Source organism: Lagenorhynchus albirostris, chromosome 20, assembly GCF_949774975.1.
Source record: "Lagenorhynchus albirostris chromosome 20, mLagAlb1.1, whole genome shotgun sequence".
NCBI classification, from domain to species: Eukaryota; Metazoa; Chordata; class Mammalia; order Artiodactyla; family Delphinidae; genus Lagenorhynchus; species Lagenorhynchus albirostris.
Window position 1 is genome coordinate 15,060,841 of NC_083114.1, and position 19,566 is coordinate 15,080,406.

Sequence of the window (19,566 nt, forward strand, 5' to 3'; positions counted from 1 at the left end):
GAAAGGCTCAGAAAAGACCTGAGAAGACCTTAAGCTTATATCTCAGACTGATCCTTGGCACAGAGATGGCCTACAGCAATCAGAAAAACAAAAACAATAACAAAAAAATAGTAAACCCCGGGGAAGGTGGAGAATCTGATTTCCAAAGTTACCACATTATTAGTGTTCACCAAAAAAATCACAAGGCATACAAAAAACAGTAAAGTATGACCCATTCAAAAGAAAAAAATAGCAGAAACCGTCCCTGAAAAAGATTTAATGGCAGATATACTATACAAAGACTTTAAAACAACCATCTTAAAGATGTTCAAAGAACTAAAGGAAAACGTGGAGGAAGTTGTGAAAATGATGTGTGAACAAAATGGAAATGTCAATAAGGAGATAGAAAATCTAAAAAGAAACCAAAAAAGAGCTTCTGGAGCTGAAAAGTACAGTAACTAAAATTAAAAATTCACTGGATAGATTCAGAGGCAGATTTGAGCAGGCAAGAGAAAAGATCATCAAACGTGAAGATAGGACAATGGAAATTATCAAGTCTGAGGAACAGAAAGAAAAAGGACTGAATAAAAGCAAGCAGAACTTAAGGGACTTATGGGACATCATCAAGAGGACCAACATATATATCATGGGAAACGCGGAAGGATGAGAGAGAAAGAGCCAGAGCAAATATTTAAAGAAATAATGGCTAAAAACTTCCCAAACTTGGGTGTTTCCTGGTGGCCTAGTGGTTAGGATTCCAGGCTCTCACTGCAGTGGCCCAGGTTCAATCCCTGGTTCAGAAACTGAGATCCCGCAAGCCACGTGGCACAGCCAAAAATCAACAACAACAACAAAAAAAACCTTCCCAAATTTGTTGAAAGACACTATAAATATCAAAGCAGCTCAACAAACTCCACGTAAGATGAACTCAAAGAGACACACACTGAGACACATTATAATAAAACTTTCAGAAGACAAAGACAAAGAAAGACTCTTGAAAGCATCAAGAAAGAAGTGCATCATCACATACAAGAGATCCCCAAGAAGAATATCAGCAGATTTCTCATCAGAAATCTGGAGGCCAAAATTTTTCTTATCAGAAACTTTGGAGGCCAAAAGACCAATGTATTCAAAGTTCTAAAAGAAAAAAACAGTCAACCAAGAATCCTATATTTGGCAAAACTGCCCTTCAAAAGAGAAAGAGAAGTTAAGATATTCCAGATAAATAAAAGCTGAGGGAGTTTATGACCACTAGACCTGCCCTGCAGGAAATGCCCAAGGGCTTCCTGCAAGGTAAAATGAAAGGACATCAGATAGTAACTCAAAGCCATATGGAGATACAAAGATCTCAGTAAAGGTAAATACATGGGCAATTATAAAAGCTAGTATTATTGTAACCTTGGTTTGTAACTGCACTTTTTGTTTTCTGCGTGATTTAAGAGACTAATACATTTAAACTAAAAATCCCCCAATGATTAGTGTAAAAGCTAGTGTTACTGTAACTCTGGTTTATAACTCCAAATCTTGTTTTATACATAAAGAAAAAGTAGAACAAACCAAACCCAAAGCTAACACAACGAAGGAAATAATAAAGATTAGAGCAGAGATAAATGAAGTAGAGACTAGAAAATCAATAGAGATAATTGATGAAACAGAAAGTTCGTTCTTCAAAAGGATCAACAAAACTGACAAATTCTGGTGCTAGATGGACTAAGAAAAAATGAGAGAAGACTAAAATTACTAAAATCAGGACTTCCCTGGCAGTCCAGCGGTTAAGACTCCGCGCTTCCAATGCAGGGGACGCGGGTTCTATCCCTGGTCAGGCAACTATGATCCCACATGCCACATGGTCAAAAAATAAAATTAAAAAAAAATTACTTGGGCTTCCCTGGTGGTGCAGTGGTTAAGAATCTACCTGCCAATTCAGGGGACATGGGTTCGAACCCTGGTCCGGGAAGATCCCACATGCCGCGGAGCAACTAAGCCCATGTGCCACAACTACTGAGCCTGCGCTCTAGAGCCTGCGAGCCACAACTGCTGAAGCCCATGCACCTAGAGTCCATGCTCTGCAACAAGAGAAGCCACCACAATGAGAAGCCTGCTCACCGTAACAAAGAGTAGCACCCGCTCACTGCAACTAGAGAAAGCCTGTGTGCAGCAAGAAAGACCCAGCGCAGCCAAAAATAAATAAATAAATAAAATTATTAAAAAAATTTACTAAAATCAGCAATAAAAGTGGGGACATTACTACTGATTCTACAGAAATAAAAAGGATTATAGAAGTGTACTATGAACAATTGTATACCAACAAATTGGATAATCTAGATGAAATGGACAAATTCCTAGGTTGTCCTTAAAATTGATACTTTAAAAAAAACTGTATTAAGGAATAATTGACAAATATACAATAACATTTTATAGGTAAAGCTTGAGTCTTCAAACAGGAAGGTTAAAAATGTAAAATTATGCCTCTAGCAAAATAAAAAGTTCTCAGTAATTAACAATTATTTATGTATTAACTACTAAAACCAAGGAGACATCTCCCTATAAGAACTAGATAGTGCTGTAAGTTATAAGATCTGACAATTAAATAACTGATAATAGCAATGAATTTTTTATTTTAACCACAATCCAATATGTACCTTTTTGAGTTAAAAGAAAACGTCTACTTTCAGTAATCACAAAGTGCTATGCAAATATTCTTTTTTAAGTTTAACCTTTTAAAAAGACATTGTCAATGAGCTGCAAGAGAGAGAGAAAGCCACAGGTACTACCATCATCTCCAGTGCTCTGTATGTGGGTACAATACCTCCATGGCACCCACATGACAATCCAGATGTACTTTTTCAGCCGTGTGTGTTGCAACTTCTTGCATCAGTCTGTCCATCCCATCAAGGTCCAAAAAACCCAGGCCAAAGACCCCAACCCAGGCCTCAGAGATTTTGAAGCCAATGTCATAAGGCTGCTGGACAAAACAATTATTGGTTTTCCAATGGAAGTAAACCAAATTAGTGCACCCTTTTATTATCAACTAGGCCTTTCTATGGTGAGTTAATAGAACACAGCTACAGTGCCCATCACAGTAGAGGCTGTTACCTCCAAAGCCTTCTTTGCTTGGCTCTTTATGACCACAGCCCTGTGTGGAAACAGTTTGAGATTGATGTGTGAAATCTTCTAACTAAAGACTATGCAATGGGGATGCCTCCTAGAGGTGGCGAAGTATTTTTCTCATGTCTTATAGGGAAGGTCTTGAGACCTATTCAGCTCACAGATCCTAGATAAATCAAAAGTATTAGAGGGCTACTCCATAGATGTATAACCTTTGATGACTAACTAAATTGTGGCACTTGAGGGAGCACCTTCAACATTTTCTTTCTTTATTTATGCAGACCATGTGAAAGGGGCCAACCCTGGGAAGGCTCTGGGCTTTGGGCTATCACTTTTTGCCAAGACCACCAAAAGAACCTTCCTGAGTGCTGAACTGGCCTTCAACCCTCAGGGCTGGGGGCAGCAGTGCTCCAGTGGATCTCGGCAGAAACTATGCCAACCAAGCTGCTGCTGGAAGGAGTCTAAACAGGCAGATATGTAGAGTCTACTAACTATAGCCTGATCCTAGAGGCTGCTCATGCTCCAAAGTCCTGCTAGCCCTGCTGTCTTCCCCTTACCATAGTTTTTGAGGCATTTGAAGAGCTTTTTCCAGATTATGTTTAAAATTTAAAAATAAAGCCATGTTGTGAAGAACTCAAGGGCAGAGATAACTTGTTTTGGCATTGGCTTTACTAATTCAGCAAGACCATCAAGTGATATAATCTCAGGATAAGGCCCTAGCTACAGAAAAAACAATGCAACCAAGGAAACCCAGGGAATGAGTTTGAATGCATACATCCAGGACAGGAGAGCTACTATATTAGGGATTTTCTTTTCTTTTCATCATCAACAACAACAAATCAGAACATACAAATAAAAGACAACTATATATCCAAAAAAAGAAAATAGTTTCACTCACTCATGAAAAAGTGTACTTGCTGTTAATCCTACTTTAAAACTGTGTTGAATTTTGCAAGTCTGTTGTATATTAATTTGGTGAATAAAATTAACATTGAAAAGTTCATAGTAATTTTCTCTAAGGAAGGACTTCATCATTTTTCACACTCTTGTTTGTCTCCCCTCATATGCTGTTGGCTCCCATGCATGCCTTGGTTTTACATTCCCAAGATCCAGGCCAAGCCCTGGCAACCAGTAGGCGTGCATTACCTAATTGTTAAATTACTGAGCCAATGAATGATAAATATGAGTTGAAGCTAGGGAAGCGTGATAAAAAAATCCATCTTGTGTCTTTAAAAGTAATTCAGGGCTGGATGATTAACTTTCTGTAGTGCTGGTACCTTCTCCAAAAATGATTTTCCCAAATGAATAAAAGGTATAATTAATTTCAATTTTTAAAAAAGTAGCCTACAAAAAAGAATCAAAGATTTGCCCATCCTTTTCCCTACTTCTCTATACTCCCACTGCAGTTCCCAAAATTAGAATCTACCTTCCTAGAGAAAATTTTCAGGAAACTTTAAAAAAGTAATAAATTTAATATACTTCCTTTCTTGTTCATTACAAGTTATTTGTTTTGGATGAAAGGATAAGAGGCTATTAGGAAAGGTTTATTCTGAACACTTAATATCAGAAGTGCTGAGTTCAGTATAAGGTCAAGTTTTTATTTTCTTCTCTCCTTCTGATATTCTTGTGCTTATGGGTTTAAACAGTATGAACTGTAGGAACTCCTGAGATTCATGATTTTTCTTACCCTGAAGTATATCTACATATACATACCTATGTGTATCTACACACACAGGGTATACACACACACAAGTACATATTTCAGAGTAAGAAAAATTATAGATATGTATTTATGTATCACCTGTATGCGTTTGTGTTAAACATATTTTATAGGAAATAAACACTACAGAAAGATTTCCTATTATAACTCAAATGAACTCTCAAATTGCCACCATCATCAAATTCTATATCACTTCAACATTCATATTTAATTATCTCAGAAGATGAGTAAAGCGTTTATTAGAACTGATGTGTTGAATATTAGTATTATTTGTAGACTATTAGTCTTTAGAAAAGATAGTTCAAAATGCTTGCTATACTTTCATCAGGTGATTAGAGAACAAGATTTCTGAAAACCAAAAGATTTCCCAAGTAAAAGTGAAAACTTACCCCAGCACAGCATCTGTTTTTCAAACTGTAATTTAACAGGAAATATATATAAATGTATATAAATTATAAGCATCAAATATTTTTTATTATACCTGTGTAATGGCAGAGAAATGGACTACATTATTTTTTCTATCTTCATTATAATAATATTTCTATGGATAAAAATTCACTTCTGCTTGAGCCTTCCTGTCTGTCTGTAAAATGAGGATAGCATCTGCCCATCTATCCTATAGGATTGTTGAAAATGCAAATAAAATTGTTTATAGGAAAGCTTAAATGAATATCAAGCACCAAGTATTAAGGCAAGATATAAAGTGATGTACTTTCACTAGTAATTTCTGTTCCATTTTAATTTCACAAACTCACAGCCTAATTTCTCTAACTCTACTATGACTGACACCGTTTACATCATATAATATTAAGATCATTTACTGAGGAAAAACAAGAAGAAAAATTGTCACACTTCATATACCAATAAAGTTCTTATTTAGTACAAGCCTAGTATTGAATTAGAAATGGGAGCTTCCCATCTCTGTGTCAGTAAGTCAAATCTGATTCCACCTGGATGATTACCTAAAGTCACAGCCATTGGATGCTATTTGTAAAACCCTGTTTAAAGGTACTGATCATCTTGCTTCATTCATCAATGAATATTTATTAAACACAGGCTCATCTGCTTGCTTCTCTGACTCACTGCTATTCTACCATCCTGAGGCAAAAAGATTGTATTAATAAACATAACTGGCAGACTATTCTGGTATTAATTATTCACTGAGAATTTCCCCAAGCCAAGGACCCATTTGGAGGAAGAAGAAAGGACCTGTTATGGATTACCTAAACCAACCCTAAAACAGCTGTTCTGCCGACACACCAAACAAAAGATCAGGAAATTTAGAAACAATTTAAAACACATAATTGGTTATGAGCCACCTTTGCTTATAATAATCCTTACTCTTCAGTGGAAAAATTCTCACCTCATGCTCTAATGGAACTCTCTGCTTCTCTTTCACAGCACTTCCAACACTGTTGTTACACATTACTTGTCTGTTCTTGCCACTTAAACTGAGTGAGAGCAAAGACAATATCTTGTTCATGATTGTATCCTTAAATTCTGGCACATAGATGGTACTCACTAGTTTTCTGTAGAACCATACTTTCCACCCATTTTCAGGCTTTAGGAAAAGATACTTAGCCTCTTTGAGCCCATTTCATCAACTCTGTAACAGAAACAAGGATTTGAGATATAAAGGTTAAGTGCCTATCACAATAATAGGCACTCAACAAGTGGTAACTATTATTATTATTATTACTAATATTCCTTTTTATTATTATAAACTGAGCTCTTCTAAAAGTAGGATCATAATTTTATGTTCATAATAAACAAGTAAATCTTTACAGTATTTCAGAAACCTTCAGAATCACTATAGCCTAGTTCTTCATCCCCCCCCCCCAAAAAAAAAAAAAAGGCAGTTGATACATTAAGGTTTTCAACTAAATTTAAATATAACTGGCAGGCCAGTGTTTTTTTGTTTGTTTTGCAAAACTATTCCTCTTAACAGCTGGAACGTGTAATCAATGAAATCACTTTTAGTATTCAAATGAGTTAAATGGTGATTGTCTTAGGTAGATTGGTATGTGAATTCTACAGAATACCAAATGACTTAATTTTAAGAAAACCAAACTCTAAGCTTTCTGTTAAAAGGATGATCTATAACATATATACGTTACATACACACTCTCTCTCTCACACACACACACACATACGTTTCTGCTGCGTCCTTAGCCACATAAAATATTTATAATTGTTACTCTGGGACAGGAAAATACAGGCCACGTAGAATATAGGAAAGGCATATTTGGGAAGATTACAAATAATTAGTTTAAAAATATGGTGCCAATAAGAAGTTCATGTGTGTTACTATTTTTAAGTTGGAGATTTTACCTGTGATTGAAAAGAGGAAATGGTTCTTATTTTAAAAAAAATAACCTGCTAGCCAGAAGTTGCATATGAAATTCCAAGTCCCTTAACTGTGTGCGATAAGGTAACTATGCAGGAGCTCAATTTTTAGAATACCAGATTCCACCACGTAAAGCTCGTTAACTGAATTACCTCCTAATCTCTCCTCACTCTAGGCTTTTATTTTTTACATACTGTAATTTATTTGGGGGTATATTAAACTCTTAATGCCGTGTAGCAGAAAATAAGCCTATGCAGATCTCTTCAGATGTCAAGCAGATGTCGAGAATGAGAAATTAAATTATCCTTCTCACTCACACACACACACACACACACACACACAGACAATTACATTTCTCTGCCATTCTAGAAATTTCTGGAAAATGACTTCTGAGCCAACTTGATATGGATCTTTAAGGTTCAAGTATGTGAACACATTTGTGGAAGGTTTTTAATCTGCAAAGCATTCTAATGGTCTTATTGGCATCTATACCTTTGGTAAAAATATTCCTGTTTCATGGAGTTTAGACTCTTTAAATATTGTATCCTTTATCAAGATTTATTATGACTATTATTTAATGTTTTAATTTGTCATAGGGTTAAATACAATGTTTTATCTCTCTCTATTGGCTTGTTTCCCTCATCTTATAAACACGGTCAGGTCTTTATCAGACTAAAAGAAATTAAAATATAATTTTAAAATACCATCCCATAACCTTGTTTTCACCTCAAACTACAAGTTGATTTTGATTTTTTGAAAGGACAGTCTGTATTTACTGCCTCCTTTGTCAACTCACATTCACTGTTTAACCCATGAAATCTGACTTTTTTTTCCCTCCAATACTCAAACTGCTGTTCTTGTTAAGACTGCCAGTGAATAATTTTTGATCCCCATCTTAAATGACACTATTGACCATTCTGCTCTGCAGTTCTCACCTCCTTTGGCTTTCTTATCATCATTCTTTGCTGGTTCTCCTTATACCCTCTGCCCATAGTATCCCAGTTGGTTTCACCAGCAATTCTTACCCTGTTCATCTCTTTTCTTTTTCTTTTTTTAACATCTTTATTGGAGTATAATTGCTTTACAGTGGTGTGTTAGTATCTGCTTTATAACAAAGTGAATCAGCTATACATATACATATATCTCCTCCCTCTTGTGTCTCCCTCCCACCCTCCCTGTCCCACCCCTCTAGGTGGTCACAAAGCACGAGCTGATCTCCCTGTGCTATGTGGCTGCTTCCCACTAGCCATCTATTTTACATTTGGTTGTGTATATATGTCCATGCCACTCTCTCATTTCATCCCAGCTTAACCTTCCCACTCCCCGTGTCCTCAAGTCCATTCTCTGCGTCTGCGTTTTTATTCCTGTCCTGACCCTAGGTTCTTCAGAACAATTTTTTTTTTTTTTAGATTCCATATATATGTGTTAGCATACGGTATTTGTTTTTCTCTTTCTGACTTAACTTCACTCTCTATGACAGACTCTAGGTCCATCCGCCTCACTACAAATAACTCAATTTCATTTCTTTTTATGGCTGGGTAATATTCCATTGTATATATGTGCCACATCTTCTTTATCCATTCATCTGTCGATGGACACTTAGGTTGCTTTCATGTCCTGGCTATTGTAAATAGAGCTGCAATGAACATTGTGGTACATGACTCTTTTTGAATTATGGTTTTCTCAGGGTATATGCCCAGTAGTGGTGTCGCTGGGTCCTATGGTAGTTCTATTCTTAGTTTTTTAAGGAACCTCCATACTGTTCTCCATAGTGTCTGTATCAATTTACATTCCCACCAACAGTGCAAGAGGGTTCCCTTTTCTCCACACCCTCTCCAGCATTTATTGTTTGTAGATTTTTTGGTGATGGCCATTCTGACTGGTGTGAGGTGGTACCTCATTGTAGTTTTGATTTGCATTTCTCTAATGATCAGTGATATTGAGCCTCCTTTCATGTGTTTATTGGCAATCTGTATATATTCTTTGGAGAAATGTCTATTTAGGTCTTCTGCCCATTTTTGGATTGGGTTGGGGTTTTTTTGATATTGAGCTGCATGAGCTGCTTGTAAATTTTGGAGATTAATCCTTTGTCAATTGCTTCATCTGCAAATATTTTCTCCCATTCTGAGGGTTGTTTTCTCATCTTGTTCATGGTTTCCTTTGCTGTGCAAAAGCTTTTAAGTTTCATTAGGTCCCATTTGTTTATTTTTGTTTTTCTTTCCATTTCTCTAGGAGGTGGGGCAGAAAGGATCTTGCTGTGATTTATGTCATAGAGTGTTCTGCCTATGTTTTCCTCTAAGAGTTTGATAGTGTCTGGCCTTACATTGAGGTGTTTAATTCATTTTGAGTTTATTTTTGTATATGGTGTTAGGGAGTGTTCTAATTTCATTCTTTTACACGTAGCTGTCCAGTTTTCCCAGCACCAATTATTGAAGAGGCTTCAACAGCAATTTTTTTTTTTTTTTCGGTACGTGGGCCTCTCACTTTTGTGGCCTCTCCCGTTGCGGAGCGTAGGCTCCGGACGCACAGGCTCAGCGGCCATGGCTCACGGACCCAGCCACTCCGCGGCATGTGGGATCTTCCCAAACCAGGGCACGAACCCGTGTCCCCTGCATCGGCAGGCGGACTCTCAACCACTGCGCCACCAGGGACGCCCTTCAACAGCAATTTTTAAAGTAACTCTTCTCTTTTTAGGTTTTTCAAAAGCATCCAACTTCATTTTCATAGAAATAAGTTATTTCTGTATTCATACGTAATTGGTTTACATAATGTTTCATTAAATTATATAATTATGATTGCAATAGGAACCAACAGGTTTTTTTTTTGGGGGGGGAAGGATTTGTTTCTGTCACTTTTCTTTTTTTTAACATCTTTATTGGAGTATAATTGCTTTACAGTGGTGTGTTAGTTTCTGCTGTATAACAAAGTGAACAGCTATACATAAACATATATCCCAATATCTCCTCCCTGTTGCATCTCCCCCCCACACCCTCCGTATCCCACCCCTCTAGGTGGACACAAAGACCCAAGCTGATCTCCCTGTGCTATGTGGCTTCTTCCCACTAGCTATCTGCTTTACATTTGGTAGTGTATATATGTCCATGCCACTCTCTCACTTCGTCCTAGCTTACCCTTCCCCCTTCCCGTGTCCTCAAGTCCATTCTCTACATCGGAACCAACAGTTCTTAAAACAAATACAAATATTCTTGATGAGCATCCAACTTGTAAAAGCAGAAGTGAACAGGTATACTAGAGAGGAATAACCTGTTAGGCAGGAGCATCTCTGCTACTATGGTAGGATGCTTTACAGAGAGAATGGAGACTGTCAGTTACTCCAGGAAATTCCTTAAAAGTGAATGCTGGTTAGCAGTTCTCATAAAATTGCCGTGATGATGAAATGAGATATCATTCATTTACATAGTTTGGCATGATGCTTAGCACACAGTAAATGCTCAATAAATTATTTACTATTACTAAGAACATTTATAACCCACTATAACCTTTACAGAAGGCATCTTGAATAAAAGCATTAACCAGACAGCTTTGGGTAGTGATGAGAGGAGGGGAGGAATAGGTTTTTCACGTTAAGTGAACAACATCTGCAAATGCAAACCTGTAAAAAGCATGTTTGGTGGACTGAGGGCCATTTTTTTTCACATATCTCATCTGTCTCCCCTGCTTTACAGGGAGCTGTTTAGTATATAATTATATATTCTCATACTTCTTTGAATATCTCCCACTAACATGGTACCTGGCAAAATTGGCATTCACTGTTTTGGTATGCCTCTGTTTACCCATCTGTAAAATATAATCAATAAGTATAGTATATGTCCAAACATAAATTAACATTTAGGACTGTAAAAGCCCTATTTTGAAGGTTCAGCATAAGAAATTTAATATTCTGCTTCCTAGGGTTCCTTATTTTATTGTTACAGAATTTTCCCTAGATTCTTAGTACTTATCATTCCAGTACTTATTATGCCCATGTAAAAGAGTAAGCAGAAATTTTTTCGTACTTAATGCTTCAGTTTGACTAACTAAAACTCTCTTTCCCTTGAGATTTTGTAAAAAAACAGGGTTCTTAGAGGAAAACGTGGCTACCCCTTAAGGGCTTTTTTTTTTGATGCAGAGCAAAATTTGAACTCCCTTCAGAGATGTGAACTTAATGTTTGATGGAATACATCCATCATTCAAGCGGTATCACTCTATATAGTCCGATATCAATATTGCTCTTTGGAGATGGGGTGGCTGTGAAGAATTAAGATGCCTTTAAACAGGGATTGCATCTTTACAAAGAACACTTACAGCCCACAAAGACAGGTATTTGTGTGCTTTTTTTTTTAAGTGACGAAATTTCTTCTTGAAAGAATTAACTTTTGGGCTTCCCTGGTGGCGCAGTGGTTGAGAGTCCGCCTGCCGATGCAGGGGACACAGGTTCATGCCCCGGTCTGGGAAGATCCCACATGCCGCGGAGTGGCTAGGCCCGTGAGCCATGGCTGCTGAGCCTGCGTGTCCGGAGCCTGTGCTCCGCAACCGGAGAGGCCACAACAGTGAGAGGCCTGCGTACCGCAAAAAAAAAGAATTAACTTTTTTTTTAATAAATTTATTTTATTTATTTATTTTTGGCTGTGTGTCTTTGTTGCTGCACGCAGGCTTTCTCTAGTTGCGGCTAGCGGGGGCTACTCTTTGTTGTGGTATGCGGACTTCTCATTGTAATGGCTTCTCTTGTTGCAGAGCATGGGCACTAGGCATGCGGGCTTCAGTAGTTGTGGCATGTGGGCTTCAGTAGTGTGGCTTTCAGGCTCTAGAGCGCAGGCTCAGTAGTTGTGGCACACGGGCTTAGTTGCTCCATGGCATGTGGATCTTCCCAGAACAGGGCTTGAACCCGTGTCCCCTGCACTGGCAGGCGGATTCTCAACCACTGTGCCGCCAGGTAAGCCCCTGAAAGAATTAACTTTTAAATGTGTATTTAGGTGCCACTTTGGATTACATTCAGCTGTAAGAGTTTCAGAATGGGGCGGGGGAGGGGGGAGGCTATGTTTTTATTACCGTTTAATTAACTGTAACATCATATTTAATCATCCACTTCTGTTCCAGTAATATCTAGAATAAATTACACCTGGTAATATTATAAGAAGAAAATAACTCTTTAACTGTAATTCATTCACTGTTAGCTAAATCTCTCACTAGGCTCACACACAAAGCCCAAAATTTATTTTCTATGATTTAAAAAGGACTATAATTATAAGCAGTGTTCAGCAATCAGTAAATTTCACTGACTTTATTTTTGACAATCATTTATCATATCTTTTTATTTGCTCAGTTTTCAAAAGTCAGCTTGTACATATTTTAAATTCTAATTTAAAATGTTAATTAAATATAATTTTAATAACTACACAATTTTTCTTAAAAATTTTTTGTCAAGAATTGTGTTGATGCAACAATATCTCTCACTTCCCAAAATGGAATTGCTGTTTTTAACCCAGCATAATCCTTTTCCTTGAAGGACATTCCTTTTGGAAGGCAGTATGCTATAATTAAAAGTCTTCATGGGACTTCCCTGGTGGTCCAGTGGCTAAAACTCCATGCTCCCAATGCAGGGGGCCCGGGTTCAATCCCTGGTCAGGGAACTAGATCCCACATGCCACAACTAAAGATCCTGCAACTAAGACCCAGCACAGCCAAATAAATAAATACTAAAAAAAAAAAAAAAAAAAAGACTCAACAAAAACAAAAAAACAGTCTTCATTAAGCTTAGTTTTCTCTGAATATGTTACTTTACCTGTAAAATTATGAAAATATCGACCCCAAAGAGTAATTACTATTAAATAAGGCCACTTAAGGTAAAGTACTTTACAAACAAATGATAAATAGTGTAATTTCTGGTAATGTAGTCATTTTTTAAATGCCACTAAAACAAAAAGATTTTTAGTTCATTGTTCTCAGTTACATGAAAAGAGCACTGGTATTGAAGTTAGGAGGCCTATGTTTGTATTGGTTGCATGACTTGACACAAGTAGATTCATTCTTTGAGACTCCGTTTCCTCTTCCTTAAAACAAAAATTAGTGTGCTTATTGTCAGGCAAAAATAATATACAAATATGAAAATACCTCAAACAGTAGGCAAAGTACTATTGTGTAATATTATATCACAGTGGTATTTATTTTACCAGCAGTGAATGTCTTTTGTACTAGTTCTTCTCAAGATCAACTTGTAGCAAAGCATTTTCCTGAGATAAGTTCATTTAGAAGGTTTGTGAGAGGGACTATAAAAATCTTTTAAAAATATTTAAAAGTATTGCTCTTCTAATTTTTTAATACACTCATTTTATTAGGTGTGCTTATCAACCATAAACAGTTTTCCATTTGGGGGCTTAAATCATGGTGAGAAAGGGATTACAAACAAATTGTTTTATGAACTCCAGAAAAGGATGGAAAGGTCAAAGCTGAAATTGCTGCTTTATAAGATGTGGCTCTGTGAAGATAAATCTTAGAGGAACTGGTCTTTTCTCTTTTTATTTGCTACATACCATAAAGTAAGAGCTTGAATAGTAATTAGACTATCAAGCCTAATAATTGTTTTCTGTAAGTATACTAGATCCTTAAGCATCTGAAACCAGTTGATGTCCTTCCTCACTGAGATTTTTAGACAAAATATGAACTAGAGATTTTGGGGGTTTTTTTCTAATATTTTATTATTATTATTATTATTTTTTTTTTTGCGGTACACGGGCCTCTCACTGTTGTGGCCTCTTCCGTTGCAGAGCACAGGCTCCGGACGCACAGGCTCAGTGGCCATGGCTCACGGGCCCAGTCGCTCTGCGGCATGTGGGATCTTCCCAGATCGGAGCACAAACCCGTGTCCCCTGCATCAGCAGGCAGACTCTCAACCACTGCGCCACCAGGGAAGCCCTAATATTTTATTATTAAAAAAAAAATGTAGGGCTTCCCTGGTGGCATGGTTAAGAATCCGCCTGCCAGTGCAGGAGACACAGGTTCGAGCCCTGGTCCAGGAAGATCCCACACGCCGCGGAGCAACTAAGCCTATGTGCCATAACTATTGAGCTTGCGCTCTAGAGCCCATGTGCCGCAACTACTGAAGCCCGCATGCCTAGAGCCCATGGTCCGCAACAAGAGAAGCCACAGCAATGAGAAGCCTGCACACGGCAACGAAGAGTAGCCACCACTCGCTACAACTAGAGAAAGCCCACACACAGCAATGAAGACCCAACACAGACAAAAATAAATAAATAAAATTAAAGGAAAAAAATGTAAACATGCAAGCAAGTTGAAAGAAGTATACAGTAAACACTCAAATACACATCCCCCCTGGATTCACAATTAACGTTTTGCTATATTGGCTTTATCATATATCTACTCATCTATCCATCCCTGGACTACAAGTTTTTTTTTTTTTCGGTACGTGGGCCTCTCACTGTTGTGGCCTCTCCCGTTGCGGAGCACAGGCTCCGGACGCGCAGGCTCAGCGGCCATGGCTCACGGGCCCAGCCGCTCCGCGGCATATGGGACTTTCCCAAACCGGCGCACAAACCTGTGTCCCCTGCATCGGCAGGCGGACTCTCAACCACTGCGCCACCAGGGAAGCCCATGGACTACAAGTTTTTAAGCAGGAAAACGTTTTTATTTACTCTCTTATGTGTATTTTATATAGCAACCTTAAAAAAATTTTTTAAAGTTCAATGCTTATAAGCTGTAATTTTCTGAATGAGTTTTATATTAAAGAAAAATATTCCACATGCATAATATAAACACATGAATGGAAAGATGAACACCAAATTCAGGAGAGTAGTTACATGCCTAGAAGAAGGGAAAAGTGCTCATAGAGAAGTTCACAGGGGGCTTCGACTGTAATGTTTTAAAATCTGAAGAGTAAAATGTTAGAACGTGATCCTGCTGTCTACTGAGTATCTGGCTGTGTGTTATCCTCTCTGTTCTTTGCTGTATGTTTGAAATATTTCACAATTAAACATTAAGAGAAAGAGTTGCTACCTAGTTTTCTTTTCCCCTGGCAAAGTATTTTTCATTTCACTTAAGATCCATTGTCCAGTTGGCCTCCAGCTGAGGTGGATTGAATAGAATCGAGCAATACCATATCTCTTCTCAGTTAGTTGATGTACTAGCTGAAGAATGATACAGAGTACCCCCTTTCTACTGAGAATTGAGGAGTATAACTTTTGCATCCTTCTTGATTTTTGCCTGAGGCAGGGAAAAGAAAAAAAAAACTTCCTGTATTGTATTTAAATTCCATGAAGATATTTGAAGGTTGTTGAAAAGTACAAAATTGTGTATAACTGTGTAATTTTGCGTGTTCACCTGATTTCAGAGAAGAAAGACATGGAAAGTGAAATATGGCCAGGGAAGCTGATACATGAAAGCTTGGAGAGATAATGATGCTGCTCAGCCAGGGCCTGGAAACTTGATCAGTCTAAACAAACTGCATAGTACTAAATTGCTTGTGAAAGGGCTGAATCAATCCTGCTGCGATTTGAACTTTTGGCTCCTGAAAGTCTAGAGCAGGCTTGAAAATAAAAATAAAACCCTTACATACTGGATTGTGTTCCAGGCCCTCTGCTGTATTCTCTGTATGAAGGAGGCATCTACCCAAAGAGCAAGAGGCAGCAGAAAGATGAGGCAATGAAAAGGAGTCCTAGGGATTTCTCCCCATATCAGGAGCTCCCAGGGAGAGAGACCCTCTGTCATTAACATATTGATTCCTTCAGGGAATATTTATCTAGAGCCCTAAGCAGAATATAGTGGGGTGTGGGGTAAAGGATCAACCAACCAGAATATATATATATATATTTTTTTTTTTCTTTTTGTACGCGGGCCTCTCACTGTTGTGGCCTCTCCCATTGCGGAGCACAGGCTCCGGACGCGCAGGCCCAGCGGCCATGGCTCACGGGCCCAGCCACTCCACAGCATGTGGAATCCTCCCGGACCAGGGCACGAACCCACGTCCCCTGCATCGGCAGGCGGACTCTCAACCACTGTGCCACCAGGGAAGCCCAAACCAGAATATATTTAATGCTTATGACTTGCCCGGCACTGTACTAGGCTCTATGAAGTCCACAAAAGAGAGTTACTGTACATGATTTGCTTCAGCAGAGAGATAAATTATGTGGCATATGTGACATAAAATAGAGAATAAGACCTTGAATAACAATACAGATTATAATGCTAAAGGAGGGACTTCCCTGGTGGCACAGTGGTTAAGAATCCGCCTGCCAATGCAGGGGACACGGGTTCGAGCCCTGGTCCAGGAAGATCCCACATGCCGCGGATCAACTAAGCCTGTGCACCACAACTACTGAGCCTGCACTGTAGAGCCTGCGAGCCGCAACTACTGAAGCCCACACGCGTAGAGCCCGTGCTCCACAGCAAGAGAAGCCACCGCTGAGAAGCCCACGCACCGCAACGAAGAGTAGCCCCCAATCACCTCAACCAGAGAAAGCCCGCATGCAGCAACGAAGACCCAGCGCAGCCAAAAATAAATAAATAAATATATTTTTTTAAAAATAAATAAATAAATTCTAAAGGCATTAGAAAAGAGTCATAGCATACTATAAACCAGGAATTGATCATTGGACTTAATCAGAAGGCCTCAGTTCAAATCCTAACTCTGACACTTGCTATGTAAACTTGGGCAGGTCCCTTAATTTTTGAGCCTCAATTTCCACACCGATAAAATGAAGCTGATAATCCCAGCTAGCTCTATTTACCTATACACAGGATTTCAGTAAGAATCAAGTGAGGATGTATATGAAAACACTGTAGAGTTTTTAATTAATGAAAGAGCTGAGAATTGAACCAGGCCTTGAAAATATTTTATACGTGGATAACCTGGATAAAAATAACTGTGTAATTTTGTCTCAGAGAAGGAATAATTTGAACAGAGAGGAGAGGGAGACTCAGATATAGGAGGACAGGATAGAAACCACCTAATTATGGCAAGGATTTGTTTTGGGAGAATGGGTAAAAAATATTTACACCGATTGTGTTGGAGAAGGGATGGAGTTGAGAATAATATGCCATAATGGCTGGATTACAGTAGGATTTAAATTATGGAGGATCTGGGACCTCCCCTGTGGTGCAGTGGTTAAGAATCCACCTGCCAATGCAGGGGATGTGGGTTCAAGCCCTGTTCTGGGAAGATCCCACATGCCGCGGAGCAACTAAGCCCATGCGCCACAACTGCTGAGCCCACATGCCACAACTACTGAAGCCAGTACACCTAGAGCCCATGCTCTGCAACAAGAGAAGCCACCACAATGAGAAGCCTGTGCACCGCAATGAAGAGTAGCCCCCACTCGCCACAGCTAGAGAAAGCCTGCACACAGCAACAAAGACCCAATGCAGACAAAAGTAAATTTAAAAAAAAAAAAGGAAATAAATAAATAAACTATGGAGGATCTGAAGGCCAGAAGAAGAGCTTGGACTTGATCTGAAAGGGAATAAGGAACTATCTGGGGGTTTTAAGTAGGGGATTATTATAAAAGGGTTTAACTCATTTTGATAATCAGTATCTAAAGTGCCTGGCCTTAAGGTGTTCAGGATTAGTCCAATTGTTTTAAGTTAATCTGTCAATAGTATGTTGACAGATTGAATTGGACACATCTCAGTTTAGATAAATGGATCTGAGACTGGATGAATTGGACACACCTTAGCCTAGAGTCTAGGCTTCTTGTCACCTAGACATTAGTCTGGTTCATCTTTTCCTTAACTGTAGCAAGGAATAATACCTGCCCAGCTAGTAGGTTTATTTAAAACATCAAATGAGATGATGATCCCATGATTATCCACAAATACATTAAATGCCTCCTTCATGTGAGATGCTCTGTAAAAAAAAACTAGGGAAACAAAAATATGTTTAGATATAAGTGCTTTGAAAAATGTCTTGGGATGAATAGGAGTTTGAAATACAGAGTTCTAAGGGATCTGGTAGCAAGAGGATGGTATACAACAGCCAGAAGATCATCTTACTGCTATATTTAATACTGGGTTAGGTCCCTATTATTGTCAGGACCTGCTAGCTATAGCTAGGATCAAGTAGAGGAGAAAACACCAGGTGCAGGAAGGTAGGTATTTAAGGTCCGCAGGAGTTCTTCCTTTGGCAGTAGACCTTTTCAGACTTAACCTGTTCGGTAGTGAACCTACATAATCATGCAGACAATGTAGAAGACTGATTAACAAAACAGGTTCTGGAGCCAGAATAACTGGCTGAGTTTGAAATACTACTGTATTACCTTAGGCAAATCATTTAACCTCTCTGAGCCTCGTAAAGATAATAATAGAATCATAGGGTTGTTTGTGAGAATTGAGATACTGCATGTAAACTCTTAATAGAGGATCTGGTACACAGTGAGTGTCAGCCCAATAAATATCAGTTATTGTTTTTACTTTCAAGACCTTCTCAGCTCCTCTAGAGTCCATATTATGTTACTCCCAAATTTATTTCCCATTTTTCTATCTCTGTCTCACCCCATTTCAGGACATTGATAGTATTAGGCCACATTTGGCTTATTCACCTATAATGTCTTCTACATCATTAGCATCAAACAAGATCTTAAAACATCTTTTGAATTAAAAGTTATCTTCAAAATAGTTTATGTACTATATTTTTTACAGTCTAAGTAATTCTTTTAAATTAATTGTCTATAATATAGTTCTTCATATTTTTCTTTATAATTTAGTATATTTCTCTAGTTTCCTTAAGCATGTTTTACTTTTCTCATATTATACACATATACGTACGCATGTGTATGTATATATACATATATTGATATATATATATATATTTTTTAACGCAGTATGTAAAACATGTGTAGAAGAGAATCTTGGGCCCTGAGTTAATTTAATAGATCACAGTGTGGGAGGAGACACAAAGATTCCAGTGGAAAACAAAAAACTAAACCCTTTAGGAAGGCAATTTGATAATGTCTGCCGATTCCTAAGATGTTTAAAATATTTTAACTAACTGCCAATTCCACCTCTAGGTATCCATCCAACAAATATATTCACATGAATGCCCAAAGACTGTGTGAAAGCATGTTCATAGTGATACTGTATATAATAGTAAAAACTGGAAACAATTTAAATGTTCATCAGTAGAGGACTATTTAAATAAATTATATATAATTGTAAAATAGAATACTATGCACTCCTTTAAAAAAATGAGGTTCATCTTTATAAACATGGAAAAGTGTCCAAGATATAGTGATAAGTGTGTGGGAAGCACAAAACAGAATAATATGCATAATATAATTATGGCTTGTGTGCATGTGTGTTTCTTAAAGAGCAGCTACAATATATTAATGTTTGCTTATGCAAGGAAAATTTCTGGAAGTATTAACAGTCATCCCTGGGAGTAGGATGATGGGGATGAGAAGAGTGA

The 19,566-nt window shown here is 38.0% G+C and overlaps 1 protein-coding gene and 1 pseudogene across 2 annotated transcripts in view; both read left to right on the top strand.

Moving 5' to 3' along the window:
* SSH2 (slingshot protein phosphatase 2) overlaps positions 1 to 19,566 on the top strand; it is a 243,501-nt gene that overhangs the window by 108,990 nt on the left and 114,945 nt on the right. The gene's annotated exons all lie outside the window — the stretch shown is intronic.
* On the top strand, positions 3,178 to 3,799 carry LOC132511417 (RNA 3'-terminal phosphate cyclase-like protein; annotated as a pseudogene).